General features: G+C 40.7%; 1 long non-coding RNA gene across 1 annotated transcript in view; it reads left to right on the plus strand.

Moving 5' to 3' along the window:
• The first annotated feature begins 4,822 nt into the window (after positions 1-4,822).
• LOC109366567 overlaps positions 4,823-16,934 on the plus strand; it is a 47,275-nt gene continuing 35,163 nt past the window's right edge. The window contains exon 1 of the long non-coding RNA XR_002112907.2: positions 4,823-5,111. This is a non-coding gene — a long non-coding RNA (uncharacterized LOC109366567). The remainder of the gene's footprint in view (positions 5,112-16,934) is intronic.

A 16,934-nucleotide genomic window follows, 5' to 3' on the forward strand; every position in this document is an offset into this window, starting at 1 on the left:
TTTGGAGAGGTGGTTCTTCTAATTCCTGAATTGTAAACATGCCCAAATGTCTTCAAACTAGGTGGAAAAAGTCACGGAAGGCAAAATTAATGGGACCTGTAGTCTAAGCAACACTCATTGACTTGCCAGATCCTCCATCACTAATGATTTAAACAGCATGAATTACAGAGGCACTATCTGTGTAAAATGCACTTTTTTCCCTTCTTTTTTTTTCTTATTCCCAGAAGGGCAGAAAACTCTCTTGGCTTAACAGGAGGCTCCTTCTGGAACTAGGGCAGAAAAAGAAAATATATGTCTCTGGAAGCAAGGTCTGGCTTCACAGGGAGAGTACAGAGCTGCAGTTTGCATCTGCAAGAAGAAAAGAAGAGCCAAAGCTCAACTTGAGTTGACACTGGCCACTATGGTTTCAGACAAAACAAATGACTTTTTTAAGTATGTCAGCAGGAGGAGGTAAAAGGAAAATGTTGGACATGTTGGACATTTTAGAGGATAGTCCCCTAACAAGTAAGGATTAAGACACAGTGGAGGCGTTTATTGCCTTTTTTTTTTTATATTGAGGCATAATAGTAATGACAAATCTTGAGCTTTCCTGTCCTCTGAGTTGGAGGACCATGGCTGGGATTATAACAAAAGAGGGTGCATCTGGCTGCTGGCTGGTCACCAGTTGGGTGATCTGGATGTGCATCATAATGAATTTGCTGACTGTACTGAACTGGAAGGTACTGCTGACTCCCTGGAGGAACAAGAGACGTTGCAGAGGGATCCAGATAGATCGGACTGTGCCATCAGCAATGGCATGCAGTTCAACAGAGGAAAATGCCAGGTGCTGCACCTAAGATGGATCAATGCCAGGCACAGATGCAGACTGGGAGGAATTGTGGCTAGAGAGCAGCTCAGCAGGAAAGGGATCTGGAGGTGCAAGTGATGGGAGCTCAGCACAAGCCAGCAGTGTGCCCAGCAGCCAAGGGACAAACCACATTTTGGGGTGCATTAAGCACAGCACAGACAGCTGGTCAAAAGAGGCGATTCTCCTGCCGGATTTAGTGCTGGTGCAACCTCACCTTGAATACTGTGCTCAGTTCTGGGCTCCACAATATAAAAAGGGTGTTAAGGTCCTTGAAAGCTTCCAAAGGAGGTACCAAAGCTGATAACAGGGTTAGTAGGTGTGTCCTGTGAGAAAAGGCTGAGGATCCCTGGACTGTCCAGGCTGGAGGAGGCACAAAGGTGACCTCATTGCTTTCTGCAGCTCTGTGAGGACTGGGAGCAGAAAAAAGTGGCAGGCTCTGCTTCTGGCACCGATGGCAGGGTGGGAATGGCACAGAGCTGAAAGGGGAGAGTCAGACTGGGCACTGGGGAACATTTCTGTGCCACAAGGGTGATCAGACACTGGAGAAGATTTCCCAGAGAGGTGTTCGATGCCCTGTGCCTGTCAGTGTTCAAGGGTCACTGGGACAATGCCCTTATTAATGTGCTTTAACTTTTGGTTGGCCCTGAAGGGGTCAGGTAGTTGGACTTGATCTTTGAAGGTCTCTTTCAACAGAACTGTTCTTTTATTTTCTGTTCTGCTTTTCGCCATGCTTGCTTTAAGTTACTGCATTTCTTCATTTAATGACTACGTGTTGGATTTGGAACATGTTAAGTGAGTGAAATGCTGCGATTCTTGCTAAAAATCTGATTTCAGTCAAAGCTTCGTAAGACAGAATAATGGGTTTGGGCATGTATTTTATTCCTCTTCTTTCCTTCTGAATGAAGAAGCAAGGATGTTGTAATTGTTCTACCTGCTTGCAAGAATAAGGAGATGACTCATGCTGCTGCTTGTTCTGCTACACCACAACGGCAAATGTCATGCTCCTTTCTTTGTCTTTTGTCTGCTGAGATCTGTGGTTAGGTGTCCATGACAGCTGCATAGTTCAGCGACACTCAGATAAAAAGAAACTCTCTGCAAAGCAGAGTCTTTTCTTTGTTGTAATTCATTTAGCTATCCCTGCTCACAACAAAGACTTGGTAAGCTTTAGCAAGACTTATTTTTTATTTTGCTACGGTGCATGCTACTATACATTGAAGTATATCTTCAGCACCAAAAGGGATGTTTATTGAGGTCTAAGCATATTTCCTTTAATGTGGCTCCTTTGTATACATACCTACTTATTCCTGTCATCTTTATCTTTTCCCTGTGCATGGGAAGGGAATGTGCACTTCTCTCCTTTTATAGGTCGGGAATTTTAAATGCTCTGGAATAGCTAATGACTTTGTCCTGCTGCTCACATGAAAAGCTTTTTTTTTGCCTTCATTTCAGCCTTTTTTTCTAGGAGATGCTCATTTTTGTAAAAATGTCAAATAATGGAAACATGTTTCTTTTGTGCAGGTTCATTAATGAGCCTCCCAGTTAATTGCATTGCTGGAAGTAATGGGAATATCCCACTTGCAGAGTGATGTGGAGGTCATCAACTGAAAGGTAACCCCAAGTAGGCTGTTGAACAGACAGTTCTGTCCAATTCAACCACTTCTGAAGGATGAAATCAAGTGATGACTTGCATGTTTCACATGCAGACATGACAAAGAGGATTCTAGATAGAGCACATTTTGTTTATTTTCTAATTGTCCAACCTTGAGAATGTAGTGATGTTAGCCATTAAAAGGGTACAAATACTTTCTTAATCAGGCAGTTGGAGTCCATTGCATTCGTTATTTTTATCTCTGTTGCTAATATCCAATATCATTCCCAGTTTCAGGTCCATTTCAGATTTCATTCTCAAAATCTTGATCTTCCTTTGTTTAGAAGAAACAGAATTTCTTACAAGGGTTTGATTTGCTTGATCCAAGTCACATATTTAGAGATGTCCAAGAGAACCACTGCATCGAGGTAGTGCAGCCAAGTGAGTTTGGAAGGCAGCTCCTTTGCCCTGTCTCTTTGTGTGACTTGACTTATTTAGTGTGGATATGGTTCAGTGTTAATACACTTCCAATTTCAGAACTCATAGAATCATTTAGATTGTAAAAGACCCTCTAGATCATTCAGGGGAGTTGGGTATACTACCACTTTCTTGGGTAGCCTATTTCAACTACTTGCTCATCTGACTGTAAGTGTCTGTTTAACATTCCTGTGTGTGCTTAATAAAGCCCTTTGCTTTGTTCATCCACCTGCAAGGATCTCTGTTCTGGTCTTCCCTGTTCCATGCCATTGAAGTTGGGTTAGGGCTAGAAAAGTCCACTCTTTTATTAGAGAACAAGATAATAAGTCTATTGACTAGTTTTATGTTTTTAGAACCATTTATTTGATTGTATAAGTATTAAAATTCCTTGCTCAGTTGAATACTTAAGTATATGTTCTCTTGTAGTTTTTTGATGCTGAAATTGCTAACCAATTTTCATCAGCTATATCAGATAGAATGAAATATAATCAAAAATCAAAGTTCTCTGGATATCACATCCTGTAGTTTAGATGTAACAATACATATAGTATTTCAAGGTGCATGAACTGGCACCAGATGTTTTTCTTTTCCATTCTCTGCTGTACTTTTTGGAAATATATGTGGAGCTATAAGATCTTTGACCATTATTGCTAAGTGAAGCAGAATAAGGTTTCATCACATTTGTGCTAGATGCCACCAGCAGTAGAACTGCAACTCTTGAGTGCAAGATTCTTAACTGTTGTGGAGTATTCCAGTTCAAAGTGTCTTGATTAATTTAGGCAAAAATTTAAGACAGACATATCAAAACTGAGTATAAGTCTTTGGAGGATTAGAACAAGTAATTACAATCAGACAAAAATTAATTCCATATAACTTAACTCCTATGTACTTCAGATTGTAATATGTTAAATCTTTTGGTATGTTTTGCTAGCTCAGTGAAGCTTTTCTGCTTCTTGAAGTTTGATAGTACTCACTCTCTTAGGATCTTCTATCTTCTAAAACAGTTTGAACATAAACTGTTCTATCTTCTAAAACTTTTTGCTGTGTAAGCATGCTGTTTGTGGACTCCAAAAAGTTCTTCTCTGTCTTGCAGCCGTTCTTATGTAGGTTTCAAGACTGCTTACATTTTAAATTACCAAATGAAAGTTGATATGGGAATATCAGTTTGAAGATTATCAGACAAGTGACATATCCAGAATGAAAGCTCTGAGCATGAACATCTTCAAATCTTCTTTGTTCACCTTAAATACAAATCATGAAAACAAAAAATATGTAAGAAAACAATTCTGCAGAAGTCCCTCCCCCTCCATGTGATTGATTGTGCACTTTTAAAAATAAGACACGTATTCAAATTCTTTTTTAGATATATTATTCTGTAGTTTTTCTGATTCTTTTATACTTGTCTACCTCTAGTTTTACAGCTTCTGTCAAATGTTTTCTTTCCTTCCTTATCACGTCCAAACCTAACATTTCAAAGATTCAAGGCTTCAAATTCAAAATTCAAGGCTTCCCACAAGCTTCCTTTTGTAAATGATCTTGTGAAGTTTGTGATTGCAGTTTGTAATTGATTCTTCTTAAACTGGTATGCAAATCATGAGCAAGACTAGGGAAAACCAGGAACGAAGTGCTGTCAGACTTCCTTGGGAGCCTGCTGGAGGCATAGGGAGGCCAATAGCTCTCCATTACCAAGATATCTAATTTAGAGGGTAAAAAAGGAGTAGAAAGGAAGGATATGCTTAGTCAAAAAGACCTCATAAGTGATTGCTTGAAGTGGTTAGGAAATTTGACAATATAATTGCTGTGCAGACTTCTTTCCAAGCCTCTTGACCATAATAGTCATTGGCTGGGCTGAGCATAGTGCTGCTGTAGTGCAACTTTAAGTAGTATTGAGAAAAAAAAGAAAAAAAAAACCAAAAAGGATAAAATCCTTCCTGATAGATGGATGTAATTTGTAATAGGTTTTGTAGAATGTGGGTGAATTAGTGTGTTAGAAAGCAGGGGTGAAGCTCGAGAAGCATATAACCATAGAGATAGTAACCTTGGCATCATAAAGCCCGATGGAATTCTAGTCTTCAGCCCCAGTGACTGGTGTTCTGGCCCAACCTTCTTGCCTTCTGCTCACAATACTTAAGGAAGGGAGTGAGAAGGAAGCATGTAGCTGTCATGTTCCATTTATTGGTGTGCCCAAAGGTTGTAGAGGTGAGTGCCTGGAGGCTGGACAGCTGGGGATTGAAGAAGACAAAATCTTGTTTTTGCTGATGCCCCTGAGGCATGTCTCTTTCTGCATGTCTGTGCCTCACTAATCTGCCAGTATCTTTTCGCTTTATCTTCATTACAGAAGTCTGCAATGGAGACATGCCCCCTTCTAGTGAATCTTACATGTTAATTTGGTAGGTGTCAGGAGGTTAGAAATTAAATATTTGTTTCCATTTTGGAAGAGCGTTGGTTTTCTGGAACCACCGTGTATCCAATTTGATCTTGACTTTCCAATCTGTATTCTTTTTTCCTGTGCCGTCTCCACACTGATCAAATGATGATTTAAATCCATGACATTTCTTAGTGATATCTGTTGTCTGAAGGAATGTATTTGAGAGGGCTGAGTTAACAGTGCAAATCATTTTGGAGCTGAGACTTTAAGAAAAGTATGTCTTCCTGCTCAAAAATATGCTTTTTTGAGGCCCTATACACCAAATTATACTTCATATTCTTAGGTCAAGCTTATATTTGCTGTAAATACTTCAAATATTCTTCTTCACTTCTGATTATTTCCCAGCTGTGGCCCTGAAACACTACTGTCCAGGTACAATGAATTTATTTATCTCATGACATATTCACGACTTTGCAGTTCTTGAGGTTATATTTAAATGGGGGATTGACTTGTGGTCCTCTCTACTTACAGAAGGAGAAAGCTTACACTCACTCTGCTTGTAGCAGATTCTCAAAGGTCAGTGGCTCATCTGATGTGATGGAGGGGGCTGTATAAAATGTGATCTGTAATCTCTTCATCTGTCCATTGAGTTTAGACCCTATCTTTTACACTGGCAAGAGAAAACTACTCACCCATTAATCAAAATGCTGATAAATATGAGAAGTTTTGCAGGGATAGTGGGTTTAAAATGCTAAGGGTCTGCCCTAAATTACTTGCTCTGATAATTAAATATAAAACATGTACCCAGCAGACATTATCATTTGACTCAAGACTGCATATTTGGAGTTTATCTACCAGCCAGATATATCAAAAATGTGGAAATGGTTGAATGCTTCCAATTCAAGTGTTGGAGGTCTAGTAAGATGCGAAGGTATTTGTGTAAAAGATAAATGTGCTAACTGGAACACTAAATTTATATTCATCGTGTTTCCAGTGCTCATATTTTTCAAGTATTTTATCAGATTTTATTAGTGTTTTAGAGTCACTATCATCTTGGAAAGAATTTTTAAAGACTATCATACTTAATGCTTTTGGCTTCACTTCTCTATTCTTAAATGATCTCTGAACAGCGTAGTGTTTTCATGAATTTATTTAGCATTTTAAATTACATCTTGATCTGTAAATTGTTCTCAAGCAGCTTGTTATGACTGTACAGGATACAAATTTGAGCTGTGTTGGTTGCTGTGATTGGATTAAACTAGTGCTTGGAATCAGAATTTGGGTGCAAATACGTAGAATTTCATGTCCCAAATCTGATTTCCAGAAATATTTCCTAATGCTCACATTATGTCTGCCAATGGGTTTGCTTGCTGGACTTCTCACAGAAGCAGCTGAAAATATTTGCTAGTTGTTACTAACTGTAGTTATTTTGGACATATTACACTATTTCAGTTAATCATAGTCCTATTTTTACATGAATAACAAGAAAAAATAGGAAAAACAGAGATTATACCTGATGAAATACATTGAAAACCTCCTTTTGGGTAAAGAAAAACAGCAAGTGAGAGATAGCACTGCTTTCAGGACGTTGCAGAAACATAATCATTCGCATAATTATGGATTTCTAGAAAAAATAATCTTACACATAAAGTGATTAAGACAAGTAAACTCTGCATTGCTTCTTTGTTGTTAAACAAAGATGTTATTCGCGTACTTGTAAGATTTAGTAAGACATTAAGCATGTGTGCATGATGTCAAGATTTTGGCTGTAGCATGTGTTCTTACAGCCTTTGTAGTTTGTGATGACATAATTAGGTACATTCTGTGAAAGTAACTTAAAACGTTGCTGTCTGTTCCAATGAACTGAGTGCGTTTGGTCCAGGATATCTTGCTGGAACATTAGCCCAGCCTTTTGTTTGGAGTCCTGGGGAGTTCAGAAGTAAAACCATCTTTCTTTTGTTCAATGCAGCCGCATGTCTGCAGGTTTCCATATGTTTTTAGTGTCCAGAGATGCTGTCACCACTAAGTGCCTAATAAAAAAAAACAAAACAACAAGATCCCCGGCCAGAATCGTTCTCTGGATCTCCTGGCCTAGTGAGCAGCTGTACCTCATTGCAGTTTGCAGGCAGACTGGTGCACTGCCTGGAACTGAAACTGCTGGCTTAGTATTCAGAGGTACAGATCACCCAGCAGCACTTAGCTTGCTAGGCCCACCCTCTTTTTGTTTTTCCCATTTGACTCCTCATACAAATATCTGTGCATCTCTTACAGTTAGCTAACCCTTCTGTTTCTGGCTCCTGGTTATTAAATGCTTTGCACCTGGCACATTGCCATTCTTTCCAGGATCTCAAAGCGCTAGGAAGCCCTAATTCACAACAGAAATGGATATGTGGGGCATCTATTTTACCACAGCTGAGCTGGTGGGCAGCAGGCAAGCTGCACCCAAGGTGTGACAAGTGTGTCAGTGCACAGCCAAGCGTAGACAGCAGGTACCCAGGCTCCAACTTCTCTTACTGTATTATTATTCCTTGTTATAGTAGTATGTACTACAAATGTATTGCAATTACTTGGAAAACAAACAAACAGAATGAGCTGCTATTAAACTGCTAGCGTTCACTGGTCAGCACTACCAGGAAAAATAGGTGAGTCAAGTTTTGGTTTGAAACCCAAGCTGAGTTTGTCTATGTATATTGCATCATGCTAAAACATATATGAGGGCTGCTCCGAAAGTAACGCTACCTGTGCTATTATGTTGGCCCATGACATCAGAGTCAGATGTTGGTGCTATGGCAGTAGAAATTGAACCTTCTCACAAATATTCCATTACATGCTGTTGCCGTGTGACAGATGGCAGCAGAGGGGCAGTCTGACAGAATGGCATCTGACATGGAACTGCAGATGAAGCAAAGAAGTGTCATTGAATTCCTTCATATGGAAAAAATGGCACCCAATGACATTCCTCAATACTTGGTGAACACTGATGGATACCACACAGTGGATGCAAGCATTGTGAGGTGATGGGTGGTGCATTTCAGCAGTGGCGACGTTGGCAGTGGGTCAACTCCACTGGTACAGATTTTTACAAGTGCAGCACGCGGGCTCTTGTTCATCACTGGCAAAAATGCATAGCTAATGGTGGTGACTGTTGAAAAATAAAGTTTTATAGCTGAGAATTCACTCTACCAAATAGTGTTACTGTGGTCTTTGTATGTTTCCATGGAAACTACATAGGGGGCATAAATTTCAGAGCACCCCATCCCCCCAAATCTGTCTCAGAGCTGCATTTCTGAAAAGTAGTAGTTTTTAAGACAGAGTGGACAAAGCAGTAGTAATTTGCAGCTGCAGTCCTTCACAAGTCTGGAACAATTCTAGCTGTATCAACTCCTTGGTTGCTATAAATCAGTTCTTCCTACTCCTGCTTCGTGGCTGTACTCAAAATGAGTAAGACTAGTTGTAAATATTCCTTTTTATTTTTTTATATTCGGACTCGGGACTCATTGGGGTATTGACACTGCAGTATTTATGAAAGCGTAATTGTGGTTAGATTTCATAATACAAGAGCTTGCTTTGGGAGTGGAACTAAAATGAGGTATGTGTGTGGTTCTCGCTGGATCTCAGAATAACGACTTGTTCAGGCTACTTTTTCAAATGTGTTGCCACTCAGCTGAGAATGGAAAAAAACCCAAAACGTGCTCCAGCCTGGACTTGGTCCCACCATTTTTCTCTCTCTCCGGGGAACTCAGCTGGTGTTACACGTGTCTTCAGGGTGGAGACTTACAGCTTTTGCTGGGCTCTCAAAAAAGCAACAAGGGATTCTGTTTTTGTCGTTTTTTATAAGCACAGTGGTTATTGCAGCAAATCAGCTGGGCCCCGCGCACGGAAATTTTCATCTGAAGTCCTCAGCTGATCTGTTCAGGGCTGTGCAGATGAATCACTGCCTGCCTGCCCTGGCAGGGGAGAAAATCACAGTACCTGAGTCATCGAAGGTGGATGATCACACTTGGAGGGTGAGGTCCCTGCATGGGTTGTGGTGAGAGGAACTGATTCAGGCCACTGCTTCAAATCACCTACTGGAAGAAATAAGCCTAAAGCTTATTTGATCACTCAAGTTAGGCAGCTAACATAATTCATGAGGTTATTTCTCCCAGAGCTTGCTTGGAAGTTGGTTGCATTCAGAATAAATGTCCAGCTTTCTTGCACATGGAGCCAGATAAAGAATCAGAGTCAAAATTCAGACAAGGTCCAGCAACCTATGATAATAAACAGGTATAGAAAGACAAACTTAACTGTAGGGAAAGTGAGAACAAGCAGTGTGTAATATCATATGGCTGTCCTGAGAAGCACTTTGCCACTGTGCTTGTGTTTATTTCTCCTCCAATTAATGGTAAGTCACCTGGTAAAAGGCAGAGGGGTAAATAACTGCTTCTAGTGGGACATGCCACCAGCTCAGCCTGGCTCCATCTGGTCTTTTTTTTCCTACATTTTGGAACCTGTTCTACTGGATTCAAAACAGTTTCACTGCTACATGGAAAACAATGCAGTTACTGACTGAAAAGCTGGCCTTGGATTCATAAAGAGCTTCGATGGAATTTATATCTGGATGTCTGTCTGTGGCTTGGGGTCATCTCTAATATGTAGTGAGTCTTATTTCTGATCCTCAGATGCAATAATGAATTGATTAGACTGTCTAAGTTACGGTAGAAAATAACTTCTGAACTACCTCCTATTTCTCTGCTACTTACAGTGGGGTCAGCAAGTGTCTAACTTCTTGATGAGAGTCTGGCTTTCTCCTTTCCTTGACTCCAAATATAGATAGAAAATTCAGTGGGGGTTCTACTTTTTCTTCCTGGAGCCATACAGGCAAGGAGAAAAGATCAGAGAAGGATCCATAGACCAGCAAAAATAACTAGAGGATGATTTTCATATCCGTGGAGAATATCTGACATGGGGTTCCCTCTTACCAGCACTCCTGTTGTGAGAGAGCAGTGTCTCATAGTCCTGGATGCAGATCTGTGACTAATAACCTGCCTGAGATCAGAGTGGATTGTTTTGGGAGCAGTTATCCAGTCTTCTCCCTTCTTACCTGAGTGCAGAATCATGTTTTTGTAGGAAGGAAAGTTATGGTGTTTTAGCACAGCATCAACTTCTGCTTTTATAAAAGACAGGTAGAGAGAAAGGAGAGGCAGCTGTAGCGTCTTGGAAGGAAGAGATTGCATGCAGCTGACGTGTTTATATCAGTGCAAGGAGCTATTCCCTGAGGTGCATGTCTGACTGTATGTCTAATATAATTCCCTTAAGTCTGACCTCTGCTTTCAGCACAGAACACAGTGGAATTACTGCTGTAGCTGAAATATTCCATGCATCCAAGTGTCCTGCTTGCAGAGAAGTTGCTAAAAGTCTGTTCTCACTGTGGGAACGTTCCCAATTCTTTCAATTGTTAAGAAGATATATTGCTTCCCTCATCCTTAGATCATCCTTTGGCCCATGTGGAACTGTTATTACTCAACTTTCTAAATTTAGCAGTTTTAGACACCTTGGGCTATGAATTTTGTGCCCAACAAAACTGCCACTCAGAAAAAGAAAATTCTCTCCTTCACACACAGAATCACACAGTATGGCCCAGGTTGGAAGGGACCTCAAGGATCATGAATCTCCAACCCCCCTGCCAGAGGCAGGGCCACCAGCCTCCACATTTAATACTAGACCATAATATATACTAGACCGTAATCCTTCATAATAGATTCTGTTCAAAGTGCTTTCATTTGACGAAAAATATGTTTTCTTTAAACCATTAAAAAGAACGTAGAAGGTGCCAGACAGCCTCACCAAGACATGTTGGAGTAGAACAGGAGATGGAGAGGAGGGAAAAAACACACATGGAGCATTACTACTACTGGGCTGAGAAACAGTACCACTTCACACCGAGTAACTGACTGGACTCTGACCAAGGGCACAGAAAATTGGCAGCATTTTAGTTCTTAATACAGTGCTGGTTTATTAATGATGGCTGACTGAAGCCTGAACATTGATGTCGAGATGATATATGAGCAGGATCTCTTTGGGTCTACTTTTAATTTTAAAATAATGAAACTTTATATCTAAAACCAAATATGAAACACAACAGGGCATAGACATTAAAGCTACTATCTTCTCCCTTGTAGCTGGAAGATCTTATGAAAAATGATAGCTTTAACTTGGTTTACAAGTCAGCAAACTTAATGTCTGCCTTGCTAATAAAGCACAGCACTTGTCAGGTGCAATATCTTTACTTTGTGAGTCTTATTTCCATTCTTTTATTTGAATTTACGGCTTCTAGAACTATGATAAAAGTTGTTTTTCTGCTTTGGTACCCACTTCTGCTCTGTCTGGTAAACTCCTGGAATGCTGTGGAAATCTTCTGCCATGCTAAGTGTAGTAGGATAAACATGATTCATTTCCTCTGTAGTGGTTTCCCAATACTTTGCTGTCAGTCTACAGAGTCTGGTTTTAAGACCTTCCTGGTAGACATCATCTCCCATGTTATTTCAAAATTAGTGTGTGTCTGGCTATACTTGGGAGCTTGGGAGACTGCTACAGATGTTTTTTTTCTTAATCCACTGGCATACACAATTCACATTGTGTATGAGTTTAGAGGTACCAAGGCTCCCATTTGGAGCACTTCTGTTCCCTTCACATGAAATGCTGGGCACTGAAGGTGGAGACCTGCACGTACTGGCCGCGCTCTTCCCCAAGCTGGGGTTTGAGTGATGTATGCCAGGGGCTGTTGTCTATATGGATGCAATGGGGTAATGCCCTCAGGATGGGGAACCGATGTGTGTTGTGATTGTGTCCCCGTGCCAGAAAATTTTTCTTTCCTGGAAAGGTAACACCTTCTGGTGAACGTGTTTGTTTTTTTTTTTCCTCTCTAATTATCCCTCAGCTCTTTCAGCAACACTGCTGGAAGCCCTTCCTTGCCTTTGGACCTTTGCTTAGCTGGGATGCAATTTAATCCATCCAAGCATGAGATGCAGCATAATCATCATCTGCTCTCTCCCATTTTGCCACCTGCAATGTATCTGTATTTGCCCAGGGGTCTGCGCTCACATGACTGTGCTGTGCTAATGGAAGACCAGTTCTCTTTTGAGGGGTTGTCCACACACATCTCACGTGTTCTTGTCCCAGTGGCAGTGTTCCAGTGTGATCTATCCTCTTCCAACCCAGCTCTTGAGAATTAGTTTGGCATCTTTACCCAACGGTTCCAGTCTTTGCTGTGCGGCCTGGATTTTTCTCCCACTTTTCCCATGTGTTTGCTACGAAACATGAAAATAATATTTGACTTGTAAAATGTTTCCTATTTTTTAGTGTCCAAATGTTAGAAAATAAGATAATGTTTGGATAGCACACTGAGCATGAGAAATGCTAGAAATATATTATTAAATATACCTATAATGCTTAAGTGAGGAGTTTGCGTGTGTTTGCTCAGATCACAGTGGTGAAGGGAGGAGTTTAGGAGGTGCCTGGGGTGGCAGAGTTATGAGTGACTTTTAGGAGATTTCTCTGCCCGGGAGATGCAGATGTGCAAAAGCTTAATACTTCGTTGCCAATAGGTGGCTCTTAGGAGCATTTTTTATTCACCTGAGGCTGAGGTTTTGGTGCACTGACAACCTCCAATGCTCCATGATGTACCAGCTGGTTTGCAAAGCATCAGGACTTCTGTTCCAGGCTTGTGGCACTTCTGTGGCCAGCAGGCAATACAGATGGTGTGTGCGGTCTGGGAAGATCTCATCTCCCAGCTACGTGGTGGTGTTGGTGGGAAAGAACTGAGTTAAAGCATACGAAGGAGGCAACAGGTGGAGATCCCAAAACAGCAGCTGTGCTGTGCAATGACTCGGTTGTATATCTCCAATGCTGACAGGGTGCAGGTGATGAGAGAGGGTGAAAACCTCGCAGAATGTTTCTATGCTGGCAAACAGAACCTGATTTCCGTACATTTGTTGAATGTTTCCAAGAATTAGGCTCTGATGTCTCTTCTAGAAATAGAAACGATAAATAATTGTTATCACGGCTTCCAAATGGATTTTTTTTTTTTCCCAGAGATTCTAATTAAGTTTTACATTAATTATAAGTGTGCAGCATCCTTTTAGCAGCAGAAGGGCCTTCTGGGAATTTCTACTGTGTTGAGGTTTTAAAGGCCTGGTTTTAGTCTGTTTGCTGAGACCTGTGATCCCTGGGGCTACTCTTCTGTTTGACTCCCTCACTAAATATCCAGGGAAGTCTTTCTCCAGGATCTGAAATCCTTAAAAAGCTTTATATTTTCTCAAGCAAATGTGGTTTCCTGGGAAAGCTGGGAAGATATTCTCTTTCAGTATTTGGGGAATTCTCCATGAAGGGAAGTCAATCGGGGATACAGGCAGAAGAGGTTTTGTTTGTGCATAGAGTATCTGCCATTATTAAGAGAGGTTGAGATTCATGAACAGGCAAACAATTTTCTCAAGGGTATTTTTCCTTCTGCCTGACTCTTGCAGCAGAAACTGCCAAAGAAATGCCAACTCCGAGTGTGGAGCTGCTCACTCAAAATGAACAGAGTGGATGAGAAGGTGAGACTGAAGCACAGCCTGTTCATGGCAAAAGTGCTGTGGCTGCCAGATTTGTGGAGGAGAATTTTTCCACTTGCTCTAAAAGTGATGGGCAAATTGGCATAGACATGCTGCTTGAAGCAGTTTTATTTCTGTGCTTGCACAGTGCTTTGAATAGGGGGGTTATTCTCTTTGCCTGGGGTTCCTAACAGGATGCACATATGAAAATAGCATGGAGATGAAGAGTGGGCCCCAGAATTGGCTGTTCTTGGAGGAGAACATCAAGACCATATTACTGTAGTTTTCCCTCAGAAAATGTCAGAGCTGTGCTTGTATGCCTGTTTGGCTGCTTTTTTTTCTCTGTTGCATCATCCTTGTGTTACCAGCAAGGAGCATCATGAGTCACACACATTTTTATTATGGTGTTGTAAGATAAACACATCTCTCTGCAGTTTAGGCAATGCTGTATTGGGTGAGCAAACTTCTGAAACATGTTGGTAATGGTATGTGTGCACAGCAGCACTTTAAAGGAAGGGGCACAGTGCACGTGGCTGAACATCCATGGTATGCTTTATGTAGGCTGTCGGGTTAGAAACTCTTGGAGGGTTTTCTGGCCTTCTAAGTGATACATTTCTCCACTCTTGATTTATGCTGTAGGAATGGGGAAGTATACTTACATTGTTTGTTTTTGTATGTGCATTTGTACATCTTGGGTGTTTAAAGAATAGAGACAGTGTGGAGAGGCATTATTTGCCTTTTCATTGCAAATGACTGGATAAATGACAAGTATTACCTACCTCTGTTCAGTAATGAGTAATGGATGGAGATTTTCAAGTTTGTGTAATGCTTTAGTGAGTCTGTGTGCAATGCATTATAGTCTTCAGTAGAAGTCTGGCTGCTGCTGGCTTATGAGACTGCAGTGCAAAATATGTTTTGAGTTTATTATTTCTGAAACAAACCAGCCACCTGAGGGCAATTATCTTGTTTGCAGTGTCTTTTTACATAAGGGTGTTTTAACCAGGATATGGGCAGTGAAAGCGAAGGTAGGAGAAATAAGCGCTAAGTAAACCAGCACCTGTGTATTCTTCCTCAAATAGCTTTATGTGCTTTTCGTGTGCCTGAATAGCCTAGTGGTGGTTGTAGCTCTTCCCTTTGGCAAGTCGTCTATTCCCAAGGAGTGGAGCAGTCCCAAGGCTTCCTGCCAACTTTTCTCACTGCCAAGTGTTGTGGGGTAGACTGTGAATACTCTTGTTTTGAGATCCACGGGAAGGCTGAGAAATGCACTGTAGGCCCAGCAGTTCAATTCCATTTTACTGTTCTGATGCATCTTTGGCATATTTTTAACATTCTTGTTAGCAAACATAGGGTCAGTGCAGCTTTCTGCACTACTCTGGGGGCTTTGCAGTTGTCTTTGTCATATTCTCAAGTTTGATGATGGCATTGCCTGTCAGAAAGGAGTCCAGTTTGTGAGCTGTGTGAAAGTGGAGGAGACATCAGTAAAGGTCTTTCTGTAGTCCTCAGTCACTTCCACAAGAGCACGGTGCATGAAATCTTAGCTTCTCCTATGCTGGAACACCTTTCTGTTTGGTGGCAGTAATTGAGAGCGTTGCCAAAATTGCCTGAAACTAGTTTGGAAGAAATACATAGGTGGGAGGAGTATTTTTACATAGAAATATAGCAGTGATACCTCAACTTATGTAAATAAATGAACTCACCACAAGTAATACTCTCTGGATATCAAATTATTAATTCAACATCTCATCCTAAAAACTTGATCTTCAGCAGCAGTGGTTTTCATCAGCAAATAAGTTATGCTTCCATTTTTGAGATAAGCGTGTAAGTAAGTTGGTTTCATTTGTGGTCACAATGACATATTGCTCTGGTAAGCTGAGCGTATGCATCTACATTCTTGTCAGCTTTTTTAGCTTTGATATAAGTTGCTCTGAAAGTTTTTCTTTGCAGATGTAGAGATGGCACAAGATAAATGAACATTTCAATAATTTATTTGCCATGAAGACAAGCTGTAAACATTACTTATTTCTGACTTAACATATCTGAAATCAACTCTAAACAAAAATAGACCAAGTCTAGATGTCTGAGAAACTGTTTTGATGAATAGCCCAAGATATGATCATAAAACCATCAGACTTGATGTACTACTCTTTATTGTATAAATTATCTTGTTGCTATAGTGAAAAGGTTATGGTTGATTGCTAGCTCCTGTAGATCATTGAGTTAATGACTTAGATCCAAGTCCACCTGACTGGGTGAGATCTATAAAAATACAGTTCAGTTCTATATTCATTGCTTTATGTATGAATTTGATGCATTAATGAGAGACTGAACTTACAAACTAGAAGTCAGTGCTGTTGTTGCCCGGGTGAGGATTTTAAACCTGTTGGTGTTTTCTGCTAAGTTAAAGCATAAACACCTAATATCTATTTTTTTTTTAATTTGATTGAACTGCTTTGATTAAACCATTTGTTTGAACTCTTACATAGAAATAAATAGTGTGTATGTACCAATGAAACTTCTAATGCAGATCTCAGAAGGATAATTCCTGCTATCTTGTGATTCTGCAAATCTGGGATTTGTTTCCAGAGGAAATTCGTGCGGGGGAAGGCACTGCTCAGTGCTGGGCAGGGTCGAGGACAGATTTGGTGAGCAGGCTGAAATGGTACCTCTCATCTCAGATGCAGGGATTTCTGGGGATGACCCTGATGGGGGGAGAGTAGCCTGCCAGGCTTAGCACACATGCACATGCACATGCACACCTCCCAGAGGAGAGGGCAGCAGTGAAGAGGACCTTGTTAGAGGAAAATCAACACAAGCCTTTTCCGTACAGCATTTTACTAAGTTATCAATGGCATATTAATGAATAATCATTCTGAACTTGGTTAGAGTCATTATTTTTATAGACATGCTATTTTCCCTCATTCTTATTTGGATGGGTGTCTGCAGTAGGTGGAGAGAAGAGCTAAAGGGTAGAGGTGGAGCATCTTATAGAAATCACAGTTCTGGTTATATGCTTTTTGTACCTAATGAAATCCAGTAATCGCTGAGGATTACTGGAGCAGAGTTGGGGGGACTGGGAGAGAA

The sequence above is a fragment of the Meleagris gallopavo genome, chromosome 3 (genome assembly GCF_000146605.3).
Source record: "Meleagris gallopavo isolate NT-WF06-2002-E0010 breed Aviagen turkey brand Nicholas breeding stock chromosome 3, Turkey_5.1, whole genome shotgun sequence".
In the NCBI taxonomy this organism is placed as follows: domain Eukaryota; kingdom Metazoa; phylum Chordata; class Aves; order Galliformes; family Phasianidae; genus Meleagris; species Meleagris gallopavo.